Source organism: Pleurodeles waltl, chromosome 1_2, assembly GCF_031143425.1.
Source record: "Pleurodeles waltl isolate 20211129_DDA chromosome 1_2, aPleWal1.hap1.20221129, whole genome shotgun sequence".
In the NCBI taxonomy this organism is placed as follows: domain Eukaryota; kingdom Metazoa; phylum Chordata; class Amphibia; order Caudata; family Salamandridae; genus Pleurodeles; species Pleurodeles waltl.
Genome location: NC_090437.1, coordinates 16,406,247 through 16,425,280, shown reverse-complemented (window position 1 = coordinate 16,425,280; position 19,034 = coordinate 16,406,247).

Genomic DNA, 19,034 nt, shown 5'->3' with positions numbered 1-19,034 from the left:
CCAGCTCCGTACCTGGCTTGGCCACGCTTCTCCTGAAGCGTGGCAGGTCCTAGGTGTCTGCTTCCCGGGGCCGGCGATCTCCGTCCCGGATTGGGACTGTGAGGGCTCATGGTTCCAGTCGGGTTCCTCTCTCCAGAAACTCCTGCTGTTCGTCGATTCTTCTCCTCCCTGGTCCGCTCCGCTAACTTCTTCCTTTCGGGGTCTGCTCCGGATGGCTTCCCCTTGACGCTCAGGGACCTCCCCTTTTACGGCTCTCTCGTCCCGTGTATCCCACGCGTGGCCAATAGGAAGAGCGGCCCTCTGGGTTGCTTCCGGGGCAACCCAGGCAGAGACAGCACTAGGCGCCATTGAGTGCGGGTCGGAACGGTCCGACCCGTCACACTTGGATCAAGTTGTGGACACTTCAAGGACACCAAAAGGACCTCTGGAAGAAGATCCAGAAGTTTGGAGACGTTTGGAGCAACTCCATAAGTTGAAGAGGTGCATTGTGGGAGTTGTCGTCCCAGACCCCAAGAGGCACACCAGAGCCTCTGAACCCGTGGTTGGTGCTGTGGACCACTTTCCTGAATCAAACACTTCTGAAAGTAAGTGTGACAGTGTTACCTCGTGGGTGGCCTGAACTCTGGACTTTGTTCCTTTCCAGTGTGACCCTTTTTAACCCTTTGAGCGCTAGTTGCTTCTATGCACTAGAAAGCATTAATTCTTTAAAAATTCATATCTCCGGTTCCCCTTATCCGATTTTATTTGTTTTGGTGTCATTTTAAAGATAGAAATATAATCTATTTTTATAAATTGATTTTTGATTTTTAAACTGTTTCCTGTGTTTTATTTAATTACTGTTTTGTGATATTTGAATGCTTTACGCTTTGTCTCCTAAGTTAAGCCTTGTCACTCGTTGCCAAGCTACCAAGGGTTGAGCTAGGTTTAATTTACTGAGACTTAACTGGACCTAAGTGGAGGTTAGTGGCCTATTGCAAAGTGTAGGTACTCACCTGCCCTTACCAGTAACCCATTTTCCAACAATATGGATAGAGAGCTGATCCCCATGGAAGACCTTAATTGTGTCCTAAATGGGGAACTAGACTAACACCCACCCAGAGCAGACACAAAACCCATCATGACGGGTACCTTGCTATAGATTATGACAAAAATGGGGTTCTGTGATGTGTGGAGAGAACATAACCTTCTGACTAAACCATATACCTGTTATGTCCCTGCAACCAGCACTTACAGCCATCTAGCTAATGCTTGTCTACTTGCAACATGCTTCAATGTGTGGAGGGGAACACTCCCCTTTACTGGTGAAACCTAGGTTATCTAAGGAACCTCCAGGGATACGCCTGTGGCGACTGCGTTCTGAAGCCCTCACGGAACCTGGGTTTGGGAATATGATACAGTCCACCAGGAATAAATTCTTTAGGGACAATTTGGGAATTGCATCAATGAGTGGGGTGGAGTGGGATGCCTTAACACTGGTGCTACAAGTTGAGTGCTTGAAAACGACCTATGGTGTATGGCAACAACTATCAGCATCCCTGAACTCGCTAGAGCACCAATTGAGCACTTTAGAACAGGTGATAGTAGACCAACCACAGCCCCTGAAAAGAGTGGACGGAGTGTAGAAAGGGGATATTGGAGACCTGGCACTGCTTAGAAAAATATGTGCGCACTAACTATCAACAGCGACTACATATAGAAGGCGACAAGGCAAGCAGGGTGCTTTCGCATCTGCTCCGAGTCAAGACCCGAATCCCCCCAGTGGCGGGAATCAGAAATAGAATGGGCTAGAAAGTTTACTCACAAAAAGACATAACTAAGGTCTTTGCCACTCATTTGGAAGTACTATACGTTGAACCCCAGGAACGCCGAACACGGGTGAGCTCACAATTTTGGGAGGGGATGGAGCTCCAATCCCTGGATGGAGGGGTGAGGGAGCAACTGACAGCTCCGATCTCCAAAGAGGAGATTGTGGCAGCTATATGGTTTCTAAGAACTGCTAGGGTCCCTATTAGTGACAGCCTCCCCACAGAATATTATCAACGCAGGGATGACCTCATAGCAGTTGAGCTATTAGAAGTACATATGGAGGCCTTCAACAAGGTCAAGCTCCTGGATTCTATGCAGGAGGCAGTCATACTTATGCTTCCAAAGCCAGATAGGGGCAGGAAGGAGATATCATCATATTGTCCTATTTCCAAGCTCAATGTGGATTTTAAAATATAGAGTAAAATCTTGGTGGAACGGCTCCTGCCCCACCTTTCTGGGCTTATATACGACAACCAATGTGGGCTTATCCCACGCAGGAACACAGCATGTAACCTGCGCCAGCTGGCATTGGTATGGCATGCCCTCAGGTACAAGGGGGACCTCTGCACCTTGGCATCCTTAGATATCGAGCAGGCCTTTGATTCTTTCTTCTGGAAGAATTTATGGGCGGTTATTCACAGAATGAGATTGGGTGAAAATTGTATACGCTGGGTGCAGCTATTATATGCAAATCCTATGGCCAGGGTGAAAGTAGGTGGCAAGGTTTCCAGACAATTTCCACTTCATCGGGGAACACGGCAGAGGTGCCCTTTGCCACCCCTGCTCTTTGCCACTGGTCTGTCGGTTGAGGGTGGCCTTGCGAGACTGGGAAGTGCGAGCTAGGGATCAGATTCATGTGATCTCCCTATATGCGGATGACGTGCTGCTGCATTTGCGACACCTGATGAGCTAAATACCAATACTGCTGCTATAACTGGCATTAAGGTTAATAACTTTAAATCAAAGTTGTTTCCCATGGGTGGTCTGATGAATACGCCATTGGCTGACCTCCCGAATACAGATATATTCTGGGTGGTAGATAACATCAGATATCTGGGTAAACCGCTACCCAGATATCCTGACAAGCCTGAGTAACTCGATTAGGTTTTGAAAGTCTCTACACCTTTAATTAATGGGCAAAGTGACATTAGTGAAAATGATAGTGGTCCCACGTTGCCTATATATATTTCAGGGGATGCTTTATGACCTCCCTAGGAGGGACTTTTGGGAGATAGGAAAACTGATTAGTGAGATTTTGTCGGCATCGGGGAGAAAATGCGTGGGACTTGCCACACTCGGAAGGACCTGGGAGACGGGGGACTGGAGGTGCCAAACCTTGAATGGTACTACCTAGCTTCACAACTTCAACATGCAGCACACTGGTTTGATGATGTGGAAAATTGGGAAAACAACGATTACTGGCTGGGACCTATGGTGGCTAATCCTTGCCTGAGCTGCTTATGCTGCGCTCTGCAGTGGAACTCTCAGATGTAATTTGGAGGGTATGCGGGGTGTGGCAACGTGCTGTCAGGGGGTTGATATGTCGAGCCCCCTTTGTAGATGCTATGCCCATATGGATACTCAGATCCTTTCCATAGATTGCAGTTGATGACTGTGGTTTGTTGGTGAGCTAGGGGATGCGAAACAGGGGGTGACCTCTACCCAAATGGTAGATTTATAACCATTTAGGAAGCACTCAACATGTTTCAGCTCGATACGGGGCAATTTCTGCAATATGCAAAGATATCAGCGACAGCCCAAGAAACATGGCTCGGCTTCTCAAAGGTACCGCCCTCCTCCTGGACACTGGAAGTGATGCTGATACTAGGGGGAACTCAGATTAGTTTCCATCTATATAGGGCCTTGAGAGATGATGTACCACTGACGGACCTCACAGTGCAAAACAGATGGCAGACTTCACCTACACAATTGACGAGCAAGGACTAGGAGGCGATTCATGCTGGTGTCAAAATGGTTTCTTCGAATGCCTGCTTCAAGCTTACTCATTATAACATTATATACAAGGTGTATCTATCCCCTAAAACCTTACAACATCTACTCCTTATGACCATCACGTTGCTGGAGATGTGGGTGGGAGGAAGCTGACTTCCTCCATATGATGTGGCTATGCCCAGACAGGGAGGCTTACTGGGAGGAGGTGTATCTGGAGTTGAGGGGGGCCACCAGGAGGACGATAACCAAGGAAAGTGGCTACTGTTTACTGGGGAGGGTGCCTTACAATAAGTCCCATAAGATGGCGAGAAGGTTTAAGCTGCTGGGCCTACAGCTGGTGTTGCGTGGGCTATCATTATCCTTATGTGGCTTCTGGATTCAGGCGGCAGCATCACCTAAATTGTGGGGAACTGAGTCCAGTCCCACACCATGTGACACCTGTCGGCCTTATCCATTTCCAGCCAACTAGAAGCACCTCACCTCAGTTTAAGAGCAGGGATGATTTGTGGCAACCGGACGCATTACAAGAATGACTTCTCAGGGAAATCGGCGGTGCATCAGAGGCAGAAAATGGTTCGATAAGATTTATTGAAGCAAGTGCGTCTTAAATAAAATGTCATGAATTGCAATAATTAGAATGATAAAACACTCTAGAAGCAAAATGGTGCCAAGAAAACTGAAACATAAGAAAAGTGCCACCATACTGTCACTATGCAAAGTGTATGGGGTCCCTATCTAAGCTATATTAGAGCACAGCGTGATAAGACCTAATCTGCCCTTCAGGATTCCCCCCCTGGGAAAGACATCATCCCCCATACCTGAGCAAGGAAGCCTGTTGTCTAGAGGGACATCATCCCTATGTAGGTCGGGGAAGCGATAGTCTCAGCAAGTAGCTGTAGCAAAATCAATCAGCCTGTGGTTGTGGTCATCTGGCTGGAATCTCCCTCTAACATGTATGGAACAGAGAAGTGTTTTTATAATAAAACAACTCATGTTCTGAGAAAATTTCCCCATGTGAGGATGGGTATGTTTCCATGAATGTTGGAGATGCAGTGTACCCCTTTGCATGCAACCCTATCTTGCAGCAGCCTTGAGGGAAGTACAAATTGAAAAGAATGCCTTGCTAAGAAACGCAATGCTTTCCTGGACAAAAGAACAACTAGATAAAGAAATAAAACACCACCACTAATGTGGCTACTTCTGAAATAATAAAAATGAAGCAGAATAAAATGTAACTGGGCTAAAGGGCACAGGCGGCATGCCTCGTTGCTAAAATAACGGTTCTAGAGACATCACTAAAATGTCCATAGAACACTAGCAAGCTATATGCTGGTTATCATCTAAGCACCCCATCCTGCAACAGTGGAAAAGGAATTTGATAGAATGGGCAAATGCAGATGAATGTTAAATGCGACATACACGAAGAGACCCAAAACTGAGGAAGGACCTATATACCTTGGCGACCTTACTGAACGATCTGTTGAGCCTTAATGCGACGGTGTGCACAAAAGCGACAGGAGACACAGGGAGGGGGGAAGACATAGACTAGATAGTGCTGATAATGGAAGGGGAGGTAACTGGAACAGACTTGGGCCAATCCCAAGCCCACACAAGTGGGGAGGGACCCTGGGGCACTGGTTCTCACAGGTGGGAGTGAAATTAATGGAGGACCTTCTCCTATACTCCAATATGTATTTTATATGTAAAGCCATTTTCTTCATGCCAAACTAGTAGTCAGGATGTGATCAAGGTGTAAATTAATGTGAAATATGGATGTCCTGTTTTTTCCTATGCACTGTATATTGAAATGCCTATAAAAACCTAAATATAACCATGGCTGGTTATGATACGTTGAGTCTCTTACACGGAAGCAACACATGAACAGATTCAGATCAAGCATTTTTCACTTCCTAAACTAGGATTCATAAAGCCATATTGTACTTAGCAACAAGCCAGGTCCTCTCTGGTCCAAGCTGTGACATCTGTATGGGTATGTTGCTGTTCCGTAGTCAGAATGAATCATGTGTTGACCCAGGAAAGCGGGCACACACACTTGAGATGTACAAGCAGACAACTTGCACATTGATGGAATGGAAGTTGTTCCGATTGCTCTAGACCTGTTCACGCGTGTGGGGGCATCAAGGCAATACGCGTGCCATCCATTGCTCCAACCACATGTGGTAGTCTACCCAAAGCATAAAATTCTCCCTTCAAAATGGCCACATCCTGTGGACGTGGGAACTGGATGTAGCTGTTATTATGTTTCATCAAGGAAGCAATAACTTCCAGTAGCACATCACTGAAAGTTGGCTGGGACATGCCCCCTGATACTGCCACAGTATATTGAAAAGTGTCAGTGGCAACAAAATCTAGTACTGCCATTGGTTTTACTACTTGTGTTATGGCTGTTGGGTTTATATTGTGAGGCAGGAGGGCAGGCTCCAACTGCTGGCACAAATCCAGGACAGTTAGCCCATTTATTAAAAAGTGTATGAAGGCTTTTCTTTCTTCATGGTGGCAAGGTCTGGAAAGGGCCAGAACCCCTGAGGCCGTCTCCTCCTACCCATGGCTGGGTTCAGACTTCTGCATGTATGGAAAAGAAAATATCACCTGAAATGGTCACACCATACTTTGATGTCAACACACATCTGTCTTTTTGGTAACAGTAGAAATGTCATTAGGTATTACATGTAAACACATTAACACCTAAATTTTGGAACTCTAAAATTATTTACAGTTTTTTAAATTTAGTTTGTTCCATTGTGTACAAATAATACATTTAAAATGTATGATTTGCACATATGTTTTAAAAAGAATTCCTTAAAATACTGTCAATGGAGGTAGTACTTCCCCCGTGGCACCACCGGTGTCAAACACAGTCACAGTTCACATTTTATTGTGTCATATTTTGCCAAGAAAAAGTGTTGTTCGTATCTGACATTTAGAAATACACTAGCCTCCATTTTGAAAGCTTGTGCCTCACTACAAATTAAAAAATGAGCAGTTTCGCACCTTAAAATGTCGGCTGCCTCACCTTGCCTTCAGGACATTGACTACGTGACAGCGGAAGTTGATCGCATAGTAGGTGGTAGCCTCTAAGACAGGCCCTGACATAGGCTAGTGTGTGTGATGGCTACGCACGAAAGCCAATGCCTGGGTCTGCCTCCATCACAGAAAGTGTCCTCTGTGTATTTGTATGCCTTGTTGTGAAAAAACACTCTCTTCCCTCGTAACACTGCAGTCATCAAGACCTCCTTGGTTTTTTACTGCTGTTACCGACCATCTGGGAGCCAGGATGCTGGGAAAAGCAGGTGACAGGGCCCCTGCCTTCAGCATGGAGGAGCTGGAGGCCCTTACCAGGATGGCTCTGTCCTGTAGAGCCAGCTCTATGGGACCCCAGAGGAACAGGTACTTGCTTATTGGGGAATGTCTGACTGAGTAACCTCTTACTTTCTGATACAAAGGCTATTTTGTTCATTTTTGGTAATGGGGGTAGTGTTGTGATTGGAGTTAACAGAATGATGTACATGGGAAAGATTGTTTCTTGCGACTGTCTGAAATGTCTGTGCATGGCAATGTTAAGCTACCTGAAAGTGGAAACTGAAATGTGTGTCCATGTGACTGTTGGAAAATGGGTTATTGGTAAGGGCAGGTAGGTACCTACACTTAGCAATAGGCTACTAACCTCCACTTAGGTCCAGTTAGGTCTCAGTAAATTGAACCCAGCTCAACCCTTGGTAGCTTGGCAACGAGCGTCAAGGCTTAACTTAGGAGACAGAGTGTAAAGTATTCAAATATCACGAAACAGTAATTAAATAAAACATAGAAACAGTTTAAAAATCCAAAACCAATTCATAAAAATAGGTTATATTTATATCTTTAAAATGACACAAAAATGAATAAAATCGGATAAGGGGAACTGGAAATATGATTGTTTTAAGAATTATTGTTTTTTTAGCACCTAGAAACAAAAAGTGCCAATCGGGTCATCTGGTTGCACCTCGACCAGGGCAAAGTCAAAGTTTAAAGCTGACCGCGATGGAGCCCAGCTTGGCCACAGCCTGCGGGAGGCCTCGGTCAAAAGTTTACCTTCGCACTTAGGCCCATATTTATACTTTTTGACGCTAAACTGCGCTAACGCAGTTTAGCGTCAAAAAAGTTAGCGCCGTCTAACGCCATTCTGAAGCGCCATGCGGGCGCCGTATTTATGGAATGGCGCTAGCCGGCGCTAGCAGACCGGCGCTGCCTGGTGTGCGTGGAAAAAAACCACGTAGACCAGGCAGCGCCGGCGTAGGGGGAAAATGGCGTTAGGGCGTCTTAAAATGGGGCAAGTCAGGTTGAGGCAAAAAAAGCGCCTCAACCCGATTAGCGCCATTATTTTCGACGCCCAGACGCCATTTAAATGACTCCTGTCTTAGTAAAGACAGGAGTCATGCCCCCTTGCCCAATGGCCATGCCCAGGGGACTTATGTCCCCTGGGCATGGTCATTGGGCATAGTGGCATGTAGGGGGGCACAAATAAGGCCCCCCTATGCCACCCAATTATATTTTAAAAAAATAAAAAATTATACTTACCTGAACTTACCTGAATGTCCCTGGGGTGGGTCCCTCCATCCTTGGGTGTCCTCCTGGGGTGGGCAGGGGTGGTAGGGGGGTCCCTGGGGGCAGGGGAGGGCACCTGTGGGCTCATTTTGAGCCCACAGGCCCCTTAACGCCTGCCCTGACCCAGGCGTTAAATAGTGGCGCAAATGCGGGGTTTTTTGACCCGCCTACTCCCGGGCGTGATTTTTGCCCGGGAGTATAAATACGACGCATTTGTGTCGCAGTCATTTTTTTGGACGGGAACGCCTACCTTGCATCTCATTAACGCAAGGAAGGCGTTCACGCAAAAAAATGACGCTATTTGCCCATACTTTGGCGCTAGACGCGTCTAACGCCAAAGTATAAATATGGCGTTCGTTTTGCGCCGAATTTGCGTCTAAAAAAACGACGCTAATTCGGCGCAAACGGAGTATAAATACGGGCCTTAGTCGTTTTTCTGAAGATTTTCTTGAGCTGGACAAACCTGCCAGTTCAATCCGACCTCCTGGAACCCTTCTCCGGATACGCGTGCGGGAATCCTCTGTGGAGATTTTTCCCTTCGGACATTGGGCCAGATGTAGGTAGCTAAAAAATTGCGAGTCGGAAATTGCGAGTCGTTGCGACTCGCAATTTCCGACTCGCAATATGGTATCCAACAAGAAAAAGCGACTCCATTTTGTGACTCGCAAATGAAGTCGCACCGCAGATTGCGAGTCCGCTGTTTGCGTGGTCGCATTTTGCAACCGCGCTAAAAACAAACAAGCAAATTGCGAGTGGGTGTCGCAAATTACGACTGTGCCTCAAATTGAATGTAGGTGCAGCAGAACACTCTGGAAAACACTTCCTGGCTCTTGATGATGACATCACAGCCAGGAAGTTTACTAATACACCTGGGAGGAGGGAGTGCCACACCCATTTCCAACTGCTGAACAGCCAACAGGAGGAACAGCAGCTACAATGGAAGAAACAGCCAGGAAGAGAAAGATCAAATTTGCTGAAAAAGAACTGGAGGTGCTGACGGACGAATGCTGCCAGCACCATGATCAACTCTTTGGGAGAGCAGCCCTCAGTGTGCCAGAGCAGATAAAAAGGAGGATTTGGAGTGAAATCCAAGACAAAGTAAATTCAATGGGTGTGAGCCACAGGAGCATTGAGGAACTTAAAAAAAGGTGCTATGACCTGCGCTCCCGGACCAATGAGAGGGTGGCAGATTGCCTCCGGGAGATGAGGGGCACTGGAGGAGGACCATCTACCATACCACCAGCCACACCCTTGGAGGAAAGAGTGGAGGAGACCCTGGAGCCAGAGGCAGTGTGCGGAATAGGAGAGCTGAACATGTCAGCGCCAGGACCATCAACCAGTGAGTACCATGAGACATGCATGTACACCCATATCTGCCATACCCCCACCCACCTAGTACACAGCAGCATGCACAACCAAAATAGCTCAATTTCAGAGTAGCAACCACCTGAATGGTGCATTATGGGCAATGTAGTCAAGTAGGCAGCTGATAGGCAACAGTTTATTAGGAAGCATATAACAGATGGTAGATACTGACAGTGTGTTCCCTATGTCCCACAGGTCTCCCACAAGACACCACCTCCAGCCACACCGTCCAGGGGCCACAGGTCAGCCACCAGGCAGCACAGGACCCAGAAGCAGCCACCACAGGGACCTGCAGCACCCAACCACAGTCCCCTCCAGATGCACCAGTGGCCATACTGGAGATTGAGGCAGCACCCGGGCCCAGCCACAGTGCCAGCGTACAGGACACAGAACCACCACTGTGTCGCAGGCTACGTGTCAATGTCCCTACAGTGTCACAGCGAGCAGTAGGGAACGCCTCCATTTCCGCCGCCGAGGCTGCACTCATCCATGGTCAGCACCTGCAGACAAGGGAAATGAGAATTATTTCAGGGGCCATGCGGTGCATGGAAAGAAACCAAACAACAGGGCTGCAACAGGTCCACACAGAGCTACAACATTTAAACAGCAATGTAGGTGACCTTGCGCTCTCACTCAGACAACTGGCGGCTGAACTTGTCAAGGAGAGAGAGGGTGCAAGGCGCCGCGACCGGCAGCTCATCCACCGCCTAGACCGCATGGCTGCCTCCATCGTCCGGCTGGCTGTAAACACCACAGGGCTGTCACGCCACACAGTCAGCCTACAGGTCGACATGGGCCACTTTGCCAGCGATGTGGCTCGCGGGCTGGGACGCATTAGCCACGCAGTCGATATGATGGAGGCACGACAGGTGGCCAGGGGCGCAGCAGACACGCCGCAAGACAGTGAGGAGGGCTCTACGATAAGTAGTGCATCTGCCACAGACACCAGGGTGTTGCGTAGTGGAAGTGCACGGCAGGGCACTGCAGATGCTCCAGGAACCAGCCATGCTGGGCGAGCACGGCGTAGGGTGTGAGCTACGCACTGACATACAATGGTGGCACATGAGGTTAATGTGTCCTCATAGCAGGTGGACTTTTACAGCCCCTGATCAGTAGTTTCTGTAAATAGTTTATTGGTTCACATCATTAAAGTTCTTGTTTGTCCACTTCACACCTGGGCTCTTTGTGTGTGACATTCGTGTGTGTGGTGACAGTTAGCACGTACCTTCCAAAGTATTGGTTTGCAATGTGGTCCCGTCTCTGTCTGCCTTGATTTGCAATGCTTCTATCCCCATGATGGCGATGTGGTAGCTCTTGCTCGTCATCCTCTGAATCTGGGTCTTCTGGGGTGAGATGTAGCCCACGTCTGGTGGCAATGTTTTGCAGTATAGCGCATGCGCCAACGATCTTGAATGCTGTTAATGGGGCACACTGGAGGGCACCTCCACTTCTGTGGAGGCATCTGAATCTTGCCTTCAACAGTCCAAAGGTCCTCTCTACAATATTTCGGGTCCTCGTATGTGCACTGTTGTATCGCCTCTCTGTCTCATTGCTGGGTGTTAAGTATGGGGTAAGCATCCATGGTCGTAGTGCATATGCACTGTCACCTGTTTGGCACAAAATGTACAATGTTAGCTGGGCATAGATGGGTTCCACATTGACCTGTGTGTATGTCTGCAAGGTGTATTCAGCTATACCTAGGAGGTATCCGTCTCCAAACTCCCCACGTTCTAGGTGTTGGTGTATCCTACTGTGCCTGAAAATGTAGGAGTCATGTGTACTCCCTGGGAATTTGGCAACCATGTCAGTTATAACATAATGGGCGTCACATACCACCTGGATATTCAGTGAGTGGGTACACTTCCGGTTGCAGAACAGACATTCCAGATTTTCAGGAGGGCATATTTGTATGTGTCCCGTCTACACACCCTATTACATGCGGGAAGTTGGCAATCCTGTAGAATTCCAACTTGGTGCTTTTGATTTCTGCCTCATTCCTGGGTAGGTATATGTATCTGGACATGTGTGTGAGTATGGCATCTAGGAATGATCTGAAGAACCGTGAGAGTGCACTTTGAGATACCCCACCTGCCACTGTAATGACCCCCTGATAGCTACCCGAGGCCAGGAGGTGCAGTGAGCATAGCACTTGCACATGTGTGGGGATGGCGCTGCCGCGCACAGTCTGACGTTGAAGCTGCGGATTGAGTAGATCTATTAAATCTAGTATTGCGGCACTGCTAAGTCTGTATTTCTCATATATCTCCTCCTCAGTTTGTTGGAAAAGTGTCTGTCTGGTTCTGTATATCTTCTCCTGTCTCTGGCTCCTCCTCCTCATCTGCTGTGCGGCGTGGGCTCTCCTCCTCCTTGCTATCACATATATCTCTGCCATCTTGAGTGGCCCAGGTGCCTTCTGGGTCCCCTTTTATACTTTGGTTATGGTAACCACCTGCTCTGAGTTAGTGGGAAATTGAAAGTGCAAAAAGGGCTTTTTGCGACTAGTCGCAATTTGCGAGTGGCTATTTCATATGGTTTGCGACTCGCAAATTGCGACTTCCTAATTGCGGGTCGCAAAATGGGGTCGCTATTTTTGCGAGTTGGTAATGGCTCGCGTCGCAATTTGCGATTCGTAAATGGGATTTTTGCATCCCATTTCCGATTTTGCGGGGTCGCAAATTGCGATTCGGGCCATTTGCGACTTGCAAAAGTTTGCTACATCTGGCCCTTAGTTGTTTTTTTGACGTGAAAATCCTTCGACAGGGGTAAACCTGGATCTTGATCTGACGTCCTTGGAGCTCTCCTCGGATACGCTGGCTGGGAGGTCCCGGTCAACTTTGTACGTTCGGACTTAGGGAGTCATTCCGGAAGCACCGCCAACAGGCTGGCGGTGCTTCAGGGGCAATTCTGACCGCAGCGGTAAAGCCGCGGTCAGAAAAGGGAAACCGGCGGTTTCCCACCAGTTTTCCCCTGCCTCGGGGAATCCTCCACGGCGGCGCTGCAAGCAGCGCCGCCATGGGGATTCCGACCCCCTTCCCGCCATCCTGTTTCTGGCGGTTTTCACCACCAGAAACAGGATGGCGGGAACGGGTGTCGTGGGGCCCCATTAAGATTTTCAGTGTCTGCAAAGCAGACACTGAAAATCGTGACGGGTGCAACTGCACCCGTCGCACACCAGCAACTCCGCCGGCTCCATTCGGAGCCGGCTTCATCGTTGCTGGGGCTTTCCCGCTGGGCGGGCGGGCGGCCTTTTGGCGGTCGCCCGCCAGCCCAGCGGGAAAGTCAAAATGACCGCCGCGGTCATTTGACCGCGGTGCCGGGGTAGGAATGACCCCCTTAGTCTTTTTTTTTAGATTTTCTTCACCGGGACGAACCCGCAAATTAGGCCGGGTTGCGGTTGAGGCAAGCCGGCTAGAGTTGCCACGGCGGGTCGGTCCCTCTATGGAGCTTTTTTTCAAAAGTTCTCCAAACTTCTGGGTCTTCTCCCAGATGTTCTTTTAAGGTTCTTTTGGGGTCTACAGCTCACCCCAAGGGTCCAGAAGCTCTGAGAAGATCCTTGGGGGTGTGGACTACAACTCCCAGAATGCACCGAGTGCAAACTCTTTTTTGGCTACTGATTAGTGGTCAGCTGGTTGATTTCTTCAGGAGTTGTTGCAGGGGACTCTGGTTAGCAATTTTTACCTGTAGCAAACAGGGAGTCCCTCCTTGAAGCAGTTAAAGCCAGGCAAACTCCTTCTTGTGGGGAAGCCCAAGTGTGCAACTGGTGCAGTCCTTCTGAGTGCAGGTTCCAGGTGCAGGCCAGGGGTCCAGCAGGGCAGTCCTTCTTCTCTTTTGGTTCTTCCTTGTTGGAATCTGATGGGGATCTGAGGTGTGGGTGCAAGTCTGCCAGTTTTATCCTTGCTCCTGGGTGAAAAACAGGGGGGTCCTGATTCTCCAATCAAGTGCAGGGTCCTTCCCCCTGTGATGACCACTTCCTGGGAAGTGTGGCAAAAAACAATCCCAGGAGGCAACATTCTTCAAAAATCCATCATGGCTGAAAATGATTTTTGGAGGTTACATCTGGCTGAGCCAACCCACTGGTGTGGCTAAAAATCATAAACACACCCCCTCTCCTGCCCTCTCGTAATCTAATCAAGGGGGCACCTAGTTGTCAGGGGTTGCAGGATGTGGGGGTGTTGCTGGGTTGCTCCAAATGTCCTTCTCTGCCTTTGAAGACCAGTTTGGCAGCCCTCCCCTTCCTGCCTCACCATCTGCTGAGGGGAGATTCCCTCCCACAGGCACATCTCTTTGTGTGATGCCAGGCCACTTCACACCTCATCAAGGCAGCCTGCCCAGGCTGCCAGAGGCCAGAGCACAGCAGCAAAAACAATGCAGGGCTGAAATTGGCAACTTTTCAGGTAAAGTTTAAAACTTTTTACCTGAACAAGTTATATTAAATCCCACAACTGGAAGTTGTGGGATTTATTATAACAATTAATTTGATACCAAACTCTTTGTATCTGTCATTTAAGGGGACTTTTAAAATTAAAACAAAGTCTCCCCATTCCAGCCTATGAAGGCCATTCATTACAATGAGGGAAAAATGAATTTGGCTGTTTTTATCTCACCAGGGCTTATAAAACTACTGGTGTAAGGTCCCTGCTTATAGTTGCATGGCACCCAGCCCTAGGGGCACATAGGGCACACCTTGGGGGTGACTTATACATAAAAATAAGGTTGCTTAAGACTTTGGAACTACTTTTAATTCCAAAGTCGAATTTGCATATCACTTTAATTTAAAAGCAGCCAGCAAGGCAGGCCTGCCTTTAAAATGAAACCGGGCACCTCAGCAGTGCACCTATGGGTGCACTACCTATGCTGTGGTCCCTAAACCTACATGCCCTACCATATACTAGGGACTTATAGGTACGTTAACTTAGCCAATTATAATTAGCCTAATTTGCATATCCACTTTACACGGAGCACTGGCCCTGGGACTGGTAAGCAGTACCCAGGGCACAGCCAAGAGTCAGTAACCACCAGTACCTGTCCAAAAAGTGTGGGGGTGACCAGGGCAAAAAGGAGGACTTTCCTACAGTGACACATAAATCCTATTTCATCACACAAACAGCATGCCACTGACTACCAGTGGGAAGTACACAGTGTACTTGCAGTGTGACTGACAACATATAGTCAATGTTGGAATGATGTTGATGTTTAGTTAAAAATGTAGATGATCTGGAGTTGTCTAATGTTGTTCTGTCACATGGGATTCCATCACATATTGTGTGTTAGGTTGCTCTTTATGGTTTAAACCTGTCATGGAGACACATATAGATACATTTAGTTTATGAGCAGCACGTTCCGATGACACTGGCTCTCAATAATCCATCCCAGTCTGTCCCATTCCAACATACCTGTCATACAACCCACAAATCCCAGCTCTCACTTACACATAACAGCCTTCTGTCTTAACCTTAGTTACTGTGATGCAGGCCATGGGTTCTGACTCTTGGGAGTTTAGACAGGAAGGCAATGTAGCTGTGAGTGTGATTATGTGCAAGGACTGTACACGTGGTTTGGCCTTTAGTAGCTCACAATTATTGTGAGTAATCAGGGGTGGCACTCACAACAGGATAGCTTGCATAGCTCTGGCCAAGATGATGTTATAGGCCTAATTAGGTAACATGAGAAGCTAGCAAGTACTGATAGTGCACATGAGATCACTGCAAATCAGTATATACAATCTACCTGTATTATTTTGCTGGGAAAAAAATCTAGTAACTATCCAAACGTATAAATATCCAAAATGTAATGTCACAGCAGTACTGCCAGAAATACTGATTTTTATTTCTTGTTCTCTTATGTCATCCATACAGGTTAACGTCCAACAGAAGCGGGAGATCTGGAAGGCAATTGTAAAGATGGTGCAGATCCAGTGGTTCCAAAAGCGGCATAGCATGCACTGTCGGAGGAGGTGGGAGGACTTTCCTCGGGGACAGGCAAGTCTGATGAGAGCCAAGTCAGGCAGTACTCCCAGAAAATCCAGGCAGGTGCACCGCACCCTGACTCCCCTAATGGCCCGCATCCTTGCGGTGGCTTACCGAGAGCTTGATGGACAGTTGAGGACCCAACAGCAGCCCCAAGGGAGTAAGTCATTGTATGTGGATATGATTGTGTTTTGACCTCTTAACTTTCCAGTTCTGTTGTATGCAACCATCTTTGAGGATGACACACATTCAAAGTCCATCAGGGTTTCTGGAGATGTAAGTTGATCAGACAGTGTTTAATGCTGTGTGTGATGTACTGCTTTGTGGTGAAGGATGACACTATATCCCTCATCACAAGGCAAGTACTGTTGTGGGCAGACACATGGCTGTATGTATACAAAGGGATTGCGAGCATTTTCACAATGACATGAGGGACAGTTTCATAAAACATGCCCCATGTCATGATTCGGTTAGGTGGGATGATATATCACCAATGTGTGTAGTGAAAGTAGGCTCCATTACTGGTAACTGTGGCAAACTGTGCAGTTGAAATATAGCGGATATATCAGAGTTGACATTGGTAAGTTGGTGCTTTGTCAATATGAGAATGTGCATCTGCACCAAAAGTATTGGAATTCTGTGTACAGTGGCATAATTCATTATCTGACATATGTTTGAAAGCAGTTTGTCCAGAAAACGTCTATTAAGTTAATGTGGGCAGTAGCAGGTGGACATGAGTCCTTAATCTTTCACAAATGTTCATGTAAGCCAGTCTGTGATTACCAATGTGAATTTGTCTGCCAAACTGTATTGATTACAACAGGCAGGAATGAGTCCACATTGGTGAGAGAGTTGTACATAACTGAGATAAAATTTCTGTGTCCTTAGTCCAGCCCGGAGCAGAAACTGGTGATGGAGAGCAATGTAATACTGAGAGGGGCATTTGCATATGGAAGGTTACATCACATAGATGTTGTGGTGTCCCATCTTGAGCAGTCAATTTCCATCTCAAAACCTTACCCTTTGGGAGAAGTGAATCCATTTTAGCTCTGTACTGCAATTGTTCAGAGATGTTTCCAGACCTATGTGTTTACTCATGCTGTTGGAACCCTTTGTCATGGAGTGAATTACAAGTGTATTAGTGACAAAGGCATACCTGATACTTGAGCTGAGATGGGGGATTAGAGAACTTGTTGCAAATTTTGTATGATGTACATTGATGTCTAATTACATTCTCATGGATACCCTAAAACTGTTGTATCTGTTTTTTCAGCATCAACTGGGCAAGGCGAAGGTGACAGCAGTCACGTTGGTGGGGATGAAGCTGGCCACTGGGAATCAGGTGTGTTCACCAGCGATGCCGAGGGCCTCAGTGACATGGGGAATGAGGTGACTGGCCAGGAGGTCATGAGTGATTCTACATCAGTGGTCTCCAAACTTTTTAATGCCGCGCCCCCCCCCAGCTGAAAAATAAAAGTCATTTGGGGCCCCCTCAGAATTTTTCACAATTATTTCATATGGATGGTAATGTTTAAATATGTCTAGATGTATGTAAACATTGCAGTTAAGTAATGCTGCCTTTTTAAAAGTGCAATAATATGTTTCTGCTTAAAACAAAACACAAATATCTGTGTAATGCTTCTTTTGGCCAGAGCCTGGTGCCCCCCCAGGATCATTTGAGGCCCCCCTAAGGGGGCCCAACCCCCAGTTTGTGGACCCCTGTTCTACATCTTCCTCAAAGGCTTCTAATGGGGCCAGACCCCACAGAGACTGTGACACATGCATCTTCGTCCACCCCCATTTCAATCTCCACCCTCCCTCTTGCTCCCCCCATTTGGCCATAGGCACCTCCATAAGAGGGGAGGCATCACCTTTGCTGCAGGCACCTCTGCCCCTGTCCTGGTTTTCCAGGCTGTGCTCACTGAGGAGGCAGTAGACCTATTACAGATGATTGCTGTAGGCCAGACTGCACTTCTGAATGCCACCCAGGGGCTGACTGGCCAGAACATCCAGATCCTGGCTTACCTGGATGGCATTCATTGTGCCCTGTCTGGTCTACAGCAGTCATTCCAGGGTTTGGCCTCCTCATTGGCCGCAGCCTCTCACCCACCCCAAGCTCGTGCCCACACTTCCACCCCTTCCCCATCCCAAACCCCTCAAACCAGCCCTATCCAAAGCACACGCAAACATATGCATGCACCCACAACAACCACAAGCAGCACATCCCAACTATGACACACCAAAAAACACAGGCATAGACACACACATGCAGACATCATACACAACACCATCACAAGCATACCCACAGGTATCAATCCTACCACAACACAACCACACCCATACCACCAGCACACCCACAGACACAATACTCACCTCTACACCAACACCTTCGTACACTACAAGCACACCCCCAGTCAGTGCACCCACCATGACACAACCACACCCCCACCGCCAGCACTCCCACAGACACAACACCCACCACTACACGAACACTTACACACACTACAAGCACACCCCCAGTCAGCGCACCCACCATCACATATGCATGCACCAGCATACTCACAGATACCACATCAAGACATGCCACATCCACTACACATACATCCATACACACACGTATTGAAGCAAAATACCCACACTCACCCACCCAACGGACAATCAGTAAGAGACATAAATTGAAAGATACAGCACATACACCAGACCCTCAAGCCACCCACACCCTCAACACACACACACACATAAAAGATACAGCCACTCCCTCCACCTCCAAAACCCAACTCCCTGAAGACCCCCTACTCATTTTCTTAAGGAGGACCTACTTTTCTCCTTTGTTCTGACCCCTTCCAGATGTAAATCCACCCCTCCCAAGCGTCTTTCCAACCCTTCCAAATCCCAACCCACCCATCCCAAAACCAAGGACTCCTGCTCCCAGTGAGATAATTGTGGTGCCTGCACTCTGCCACATAGATGCCCCTTCCAGAGGAGGTTTATTTTGGCAATGACATTAGGAGACAAGCTGTGGTCATGCACCCACACAATGGACTACTGGCTTTGTGCCTTTGCTTTTTCTGTGCTATTTTATTTATTTAATTATGAGAGAGTTATCTCATTTATATAAAGCATTTTTAGTTTGAGAATATCTTTGTCCTGGCCTTATTTTGTGATTGTTACTACTTGTTTGCTGATAGTGTTCTTTCTGCTAATGTGTGTGCCATGAACTTACTCTCATTTGTGATAGTTCCAAGCACAGGTTGCATCTTTTAGATATTTTGTCAAACATACATTAGTGTTGTACATTTGTGATGGACATATTAAATTTGGTGAAAGCATCCAAGTTGTTAC